Source organism: Lithobates pipiens, unplaced genomic scaffold, assembly GCF_037356315.1.
Source record: "Lithobates pipiens isolate NorthernLeopardFrog02 unplaced genomic scaffold, aLitPip1_a1.2 Scaffold_22, whole genome shotgun sequence".
Classification (NCBI taxonomy): Eukaryota; Metazoa; Chordata; class Amphibia; order Anura; family Ranidae; genus Lithobates; species Lithobates pipiens.
Genome location: NW_027507784.1, coordinates 84,489,216 through 84,497,426, shown reverse-complemented (window position 1 = coordinate 84,497,426; position 8,211 = coordinate 84,489,216).

The window sequence follows — 8,211 nt, the reverse complement described above, 5'->3', positions numbered from 1 at the left end:
AGGAATCAAAAGAGTCCTGAACAATCTTCAAAAGGTTATAAGAGTAGCCATCATGAAGATAGCGGCACACACGAGCGCAAAAACAACTGAGGCAAAAGGAAACGCATTTGCAGATTTAACTGCAAAGAAGGCAGCTCTAGGGGAAGTAAGCCCTGAGACCTTAGCCACGGTACAGGTGAGTATGCCCGAAACCACATGGCAGCAGCTAATCGAACTACAGGAACAAGCAGGGGCTATTGAGAAGGACCGTTGGGTTAAGGAGGGAGCTGCACCAGGCCTTGACAATGTATGGAGAGAAGGAGACAAAATATGTCTACCCGCTTCTCTATACCCCGCAATGGCAGCGGCTGTTCACTTACCCACTCATGTCAGCTCCAATTCTATGTATAGGATTGTAAGCCAAGGATGGCTAGCCCCTGGATTCAGTAGTACTGCAAGGAACTACTGTGCTGCATGCCAAATCTGTCTGATTAATAACCCAGGACAGAGAGTGAAAACCCCACGTAAACATCAGGTTCGGGCCCAATATCCCTTTCAGAGACTGCAGATTGACTACATACAAATGCCTAAGAGCGGCCCCTTTGAATTTGTTCTCGTGTGCATCTGCCTATTTTCAGGCTGGCCGAAAGTTATCCTGTGAAATCAGCTACGGCAAAAGCCACCGCCAAGAAACTGATTACTGAGCTGATACCTAGGTTTGGTCTCCCAGAAACAATAGAATCAGACAGGGGGACACATTTCACGGGAGAAATAATGCAAAATGTGATGGCAATGTTAGGGGTTCAACAAAGTTTTCATACTCCTTACCACCCACAGAGTTCAGGATCAGTAGAAAGAGTAAATGGTACAATCAAGCTGAAAATACAAAAAGCTATGCAAGAGTTAAATAAACCATGGCCTGAGTGCCTACCCTTAGCTTTGTTCTCTATTAGGTACACCCCAACAGGAAAAACAGGGTTATCCCCATATGAAATACTGTTTGGAAGTGCACCTAGATTAGGTTTATATTTTCCTCAAAGTATGCAATTACAATGTGATAGGTTAACTACGTATGTAATACAGTTGCAACAGCGTCTGACTAAAATCCACAAGAGTGTGTATTCTTCTCTTCCAGACCCTAATTCTGTCACAGGTACTCACGATCTACAACCAGGAGACTATGTGTATGTAAAGAAACATACCAGAAAGACACTGGAACCAAGGTTTGAAGGTCCTTTCCAGGTGCTATTGATTACAGCAACCTCAGTGAAATTGGAAGGGAAACCTACCTGGATCCACGCTTCTCATTGTAAAAAGGAGCCAGTTGGCAAATGACAACATGTATCTTTTTATTGTTTCAGTAATCCTGGCTAATAGTTTGGTTACCTCACAGAATAAAATACACAAGGATGAAGGATTTTCTAAAAAAATTTTATTACTGAAGTTTAAATATGCTTATGCCCAGAAGTCAGGATATGAGAAATGTTGGATTTGTAGCAAATTACACCCCAGCACAGCAAGTATACCACTGATGGCAGTTCCTATAAACTATACTGATCTTGCTAACAGTAGCATTAACATAATTAGAACAAATACCAGCGAGACAGTAATGTTTAAGTCAAATGGTCTCGCCTTTTTCCCTGATTGGTGTTTCAACTTAGGGAACACAACGGGAGGAAATGGAGAATGCCAAGACAGCAAGTTTAATTTGTCCATTGTCGTATTAAATGGAAGCTTCTATCCCAGTAATTCCAGCACACACCAGACATTATCTGACTTCCTCACTAACATTGTGGATAATAATGTTAGGTGGTTAGTATCCAACTTATCCCTCTATGGATACACCTCTCGTTATAGAAATGATATCAGTTCAAGATCAGTAGCTCTAGGAAACAATATATACATCTGTTGTGAGGATAAATGTTATACTTGGATACCTAGAAAAGCTCAGGGATGGTGCTACCTCGCAAGTTTAGTACCAGTAATGGGAGTAGTAGGTGATGAACGAGGTGATCACCTATTAGAAGCTAGCATGCACCCTAGATATCCCCTCAGGTATCGTAGTAAAAGAGAAATATTCCTGAAGAAGGACATGGCATGGGCTTGGTTCCCGTCCTGGACAGGATGGGGTATAGACTTAATGAAAAGACTAAATAACTATACAGGAATTATTAATGATGTTTTGGAGAAAAACTCTGATGACATTACTAAGTTAAATCTGGAGACTAGAGCCATCAGACAACAATTAGAATTACATGAATTAGCAATTGAAAGTATGAGTGCAGCACTGACAGGACTCTGTGAAACTACTGAGGACTATGAGTGCTGTACTTGGATACATAACACCAGCATTGAGGTACCTGACTATTATGACATCATTGCACAACACCGTACGGAAGTAAAGAATTTACAAGAGAAGGCCCGAAATATTGGTCGCGACTGGGATCCGTTTGGTGGAACTTTTAGTTTCTCAGGGTTATTCTCTTGGGTTAAGAAGGCAGCAATGACGATTATAGTGGTGCTCTTATTCGTATTTTTCTTTTATGCATGCTTTAAACTGCTCATGTGCTTTTGCAAGAAAGCCAAGGTAAATGATGCGGAAAAGATGGAACTTTTGTGAAGATAGGTAGATTTAGATCCTTGACATCACCCATCTGTCAGAAAAGCCACTCTTCCTGAATTTTAGATGTTGGTACTGTCCAGGGGGATGGGTGTATACCCCTCTGACAACTCGCGGTCAGGGAGAGTACTCTGGATATAGGCTGACTAGAACTTGTTCAGGTGGACCCAGGGCAAGAGGGAGGGGTGATGTCAAAGGGGGAAATGTAAGGATTAAGGTATATGTTGAAACAAAATGGTTGACCGTATGTCTTACTAAATACATGTATTTTTCTATCCTTCTCTGTAAAATAAGGATTCGTCATCTATTGTCACGTACTCATCAAGAAGAGGCCGCATCAGCCCTAAAAAGCAGTCTACGCCCAGAAGATTGTCTTATCAGCTGATAACACCCGGAGAATTGTCTTTCCTTTGCAAAAATGTTGTTTTTTTACATTTGCTGATGTTTGCTCTTTTCTGTCTATAAAAGATGTAATAAAGAAGCCTCAGAGCCAGAGTCAGTCAGAGACAGTCAGAGTTAACGACGGACTTCTGAGCAGAAATACTGAATAATACCTCTGTGTCTCTTTGCTTGGATAAGAACTCTAACTAACAATTGGGAAACGGTAACATAACCTGACAAATAGGTGACTTGTTGAGGTCACACCTAACAAGAGTGACCTCATCACTGCTCTGGCCAGTCACAGAGCCAGAGTCCGCTAACCCAGAAGCAAGATGGGTGAAGATGAGAGCGCCTGCAGTGCTGACCTCTCAGGGCTGGAGGTAAGTTTAACATAATGTGCTAGTATGCAATGCATACTAGCACATTATGCCTTTACCTTGCAGGTACAAAAATAACAATAAAAAAAGTGTCCAGCATTTTACGAGCGCTTTAAAGCAATGGATGTACAGCACAGTGCACAATAGCAGTGTCTGGAGGTCTGAAAAAAGTGTACCACACAAAGTATGGCAAGATGCCGTATTCATTTCTTGGCACATAAAAGGTGGGTGTTCCTAAAAGACATGGTTTATTGTGTCACATTGTTTTACATATTCCAGCATCAGCTTTCTTTTTGGCTCTCATTATTTGGGCTCATGACATCTCATAGTCCCAAAGAAAGCTGGTACTGGAAGATCTCTGGCAGATGCTGAGATCACAGGTCTAAAGATGAAGCAGGTATCTATCAGTGGTGGCCCGTGCACTGTGGGCACACAGGTGGCGCCCCCCCATCCATGCGCCCGGGCCCCTTTTAGGACGATGGACACATGCATTCCTATGGCGGGGGCTGGAGGGGGTGGTACTTTTTGAAGCACCTGATTAGAGCCAGAGGCTCAAATAGGCATCAACATAGGGTGGGCGTGGGGCACAGAGAGTGCGCCCCTGATCCCACCTAATTGTGTGACGATAGTGAATTTGTTTGCCTATTTTCACACAAACCTTCCTCCCCGCCAATCAGTAGGCATGGCGTCAGACCTGTTTCCTGATTGGCCGAAGCGCCAAGCCACCCTATTGGATGCCTGGCACTTAGAAAGAGAAGCGGTCTCAGCGGAGGAGACACATGCTGAAGCGGAGGTCGCCACCACTCTTGTGAACTCACTGCACTGAGAGGAGCAGCTGCCTGGCTGTAAGTGCCAGGGTGGTCTGCCAGAGCCGTGAGCCACGCGAGTGTGGGGGGGGGGGGGGTTGGTGGGGACAGTGGCTGCATATGATGGGCACAAGTGGCTGCATAAACAGCACAAGTGGCTGCATATACTGAGCACAAGTGGCTGCATTTGACAAGCACAAGTGGCTGCATTTGATGGGCACAGTGGATGCATTTGGTGGGCACAGTGGATGCATTTGGTGGGCACAGTGGCTGCGTTTGATGGGCACAGTGGCTGCATTTGATGGGCACAAGTGCCTGCATATGCTGGGCACAGGGGCTGCGTTTGATGGGCACAGTGCCTGCATATGATGGGCACAAGTGGCTGCATTTGATGGGCAAAAGTGGCTGCATATGATGGGCACAAGTGGCTGCATTTGATGGGCACAAGTGGCTGCATAGGATGGGCACAAGTGGTGGCTGCGTAGGATGGGCATAAGTGGTGGATGCATATGATGGGCACAAGTGGCTGCGTTTGATGGGCACAGTGGTTGCATATGATGGGTACAACAAGTGGCTGCATATGATGGGCACAATGGCTGCATATGATGGGCACAGTGGCTGCGTTTGATAGGCACAGTGGCTGCAATTGATGGGCACAGTGGCTGCAATTGATGGGGGGGGGGATTTCAGTATTTTTCTGTTTGTTTGCACCCTCCCAAAAATTTTGAGCACTAGCGGCCACTGGTATCTATATAATCATGACATGTGTTCATGACCAAGGCTCCCACTCTTGTCAGTGCCTGAATGGTTAAATATCTCAAATCTAGGTGAGCAGCCCAACATTTCTTATAAGTAAGACTTTAAGGTAAGTGTAGCGGTACCCCCATAAGGGCCAGTGAGTGCTGTGGTCCATCTTTCACCCTGCTCATGGCATGTATATAGCAAAAATTACACCCCAACACACATTCTGCTACTATTCCCGAGTATGGCGATACCACATGCGTGAGACTTTTACACAGCCTGGCCACATAGAGAGGCCCAACATTAAAGTAGTACATTCAGGCGTTCTTGGAGCATAAATTACACATCTCATTTCATTCCTACCTATCACACTTTTGAAGGTCCTGGAGCACCAGGACAGTGGAACTACCCACAAAATTACCCCATTTTGGAAACCAAACACCCCAACGTATATTCTATGAGGCATGGGCTGCAAATATGTACTTGAGTACTCTGATGGGCTGCAGATAGGTACTCGGGTACTCTGATGGGCTGGTGACAGGTACTCGGGTACTCTGATGGCCTGGTGACAGATACTCGGGTACTCTGATGGTCTGGTGACAGCTACTCTGATGGCCTGGTGACTGGTATTCGGGTACTCTGAAGGGCGGTGATAGGTACTCATATGGACTGTGACAGGTACTCGGGTACTCAGATGAACTCTGATAGGTACTCAGGTACTCATATGGACTGTGACAGGTACTCATATGGATTGTGACAGGTACTCAGGTACTCAGATAGACTGACAGGTACTCAGGTACTCAGATGAACTGTGACAGGTACTCAGGTACTCATATGGACTTTGACAGGTACTCTGATGGACTGTAACAGGTACTCGGGTACTCAGATGGACTGTAACAGGTACTTGGGTACTCTGATGGACTGTGACAGGTACTCGGGTACTCTGATGGACTGTGACAGGTACTCGGGTACTCTGATGGATTGTGACAGGTACTCGGGTACTCTGATGGGCTGTGACAGGTACTTAGTGTCGTGGTAATTTGCCTGCTATGCTATGCACACAGCTCCATCTACCGCTGTGCTTCCAATAAGCACCCATTTCCGTCTTAATGATATAATGCTTTAGGCTTACCTTCTCCAACACATTCATCCCAATGACCAGACATCCCCAATGCAACCTACATCCTCATCTCAGCCTGGCTGCTCCTCAGCCAGGCCGCCCTGGTTACCCATTAAAGAGACATCAACAGTAGTGTTTCCTTCTGCTTCATCGTCAGCCACCCAGCCAGAGAGCCCTTGACCAAAGCTTTTTATTTACTTTTCCCACTGGAAGCCACGCCCTGGAGGGTTTGCCTCCAACAGCTGAACACCTCCCACAAAGGGTGTGACCTCACAGCAGTAACAAGATGTTAATGCCCATATAAGAACAATACAATACAATAGAAGGTACATTTACAGACATGTATACATTCAAATAGTCTGTTACACAGACTGACCAAATGCTTTCAATGATGGAAACCATACAAAACCAATGAACGATGACTATAATTCCGTTGATAGAAATCCTTAATATATACATTGTTCCAGAGAACAATGTATACTTGGATAATTCTACATCTCTTGTGAATGGAAAGCCATCTACAGATGTGCACTGCCTATCTCCATGTGCTGATCAGACACAGCAGAGATGATGTGCACACATCCGCACACAACCAATGCCCGCAGAGCACGCATATGTCCCCAGACGATCGTCTGTACAATGTACAGAGGCCCTTTTGCTGGCGGACATACCCCCACTCCGCAAACACCTTTCTTTCCAACCCCAAGATATTATCCACTACCTAACGGATCTCAACCAACGTCATTCTGCCCCAGTCAGCTCTTTTAGAGTGGGCTGGGGGAGAATGAACACAGGAGGACTCTTATGACAATACATATAATAAATACATCTAAAATTTCCACAACAGCTCCTCCTCTTTGTCATATGATCCCATGTGTCCCTCGATGACTTTCGATCTTCTTCTTACACCTGGCCTTACAGTCCATATGAGTCCATAAAAAGGAAAACACGGCTTGACATGTAGACTTTTCCTCAGGAGGGATGACATGGTGAGCTGTAGTAGTCGCTGGTCGGTCTGGGATCCTCTGTGTCTTTTTCTTGGGTCAGGCATCTTGGGCTCATCTGCTCGGGCTCTGGTCACGCGTCCAATCAGGCAACAGGAACGCCTCATCACGGAATATAGAAGAATAGAAACAAAAAAATCATGAGTAAATATACCCCTAATTCCTTCAAAATTTGATCCGCTGCAAAAATAAAAATTAAATGCCCCCAGATTCCCAGACCCTTAAGAAGATTCCAACCTTCACTAGCTATAGCTCTGGCTTTGCCTTTTAGGTTTCTTAGCCTTATCCATATGGGCCTGAACTTTGTCACCAGTATCCCCGATCCAGGTATAGCAATCTTTACTTATAAAATCCCAGGAACCACCCTTGGGCTGTGGGAACTTCCTTGTAGCTTCAACAGTTACATGAAAACATCCCATCCTCAATGGATGAGAAATTGTTCAATCGTTTCATAAGCTCAAGCCCCCACCGTGTACAAGCAATTCCCTTCTAGCTGTCCCTGCCATCCTTACCTTCTCACGCGCCATCAGAATCGGCCGCGACATAAGATGCTGGGACGAAATTCACCAGCACACATGAACCTCTTGCCTTAGGGGAATTACCTTATAAGCTGTACATCTACATTAATACCAAACTAGAGCTGAAACACGCTTGTAGGCTACCTAGTTATCCCGTTACCAAAACTGGCAAGAACCAGAGCTATTTTTAAAATTATAATAAATTTTACCCTCTAGAAATGTATCATTAAATTCTATTGTCATGTGTCTGTTTGGATTGTACTAGTTTGTCAAAAACTCCTCACACCAATATGCCTATATATCTCATACACCGCTGTCATTGCTGGGGCACTTAGAGCTCAGTGGAGACTCAGAGTAGACCCCACCATGTGTCCTGTTCACTTCCGTACCTAGTTGGAGAATACACTTTAAAAATATATATATAAAAAGATACTTCTCATCCTTTTCTCGTTCTTCAATCTTCTTTATCTCCTTTACAACGACCCAGTCACCTGTCACAAACTTGGCTAGAATTAGAGTAGTTAGTATTATTGGTTTGAAAATTTGTCATTCTCAGCACTCTCATCCCCCCTTTTTCCTCATTACAAACTGGAGGAAAACACCCAGGGTAAACTGTGAAATAGCCTATGATACTTTTACCTTCATATACACTTTCAGAAACTCCT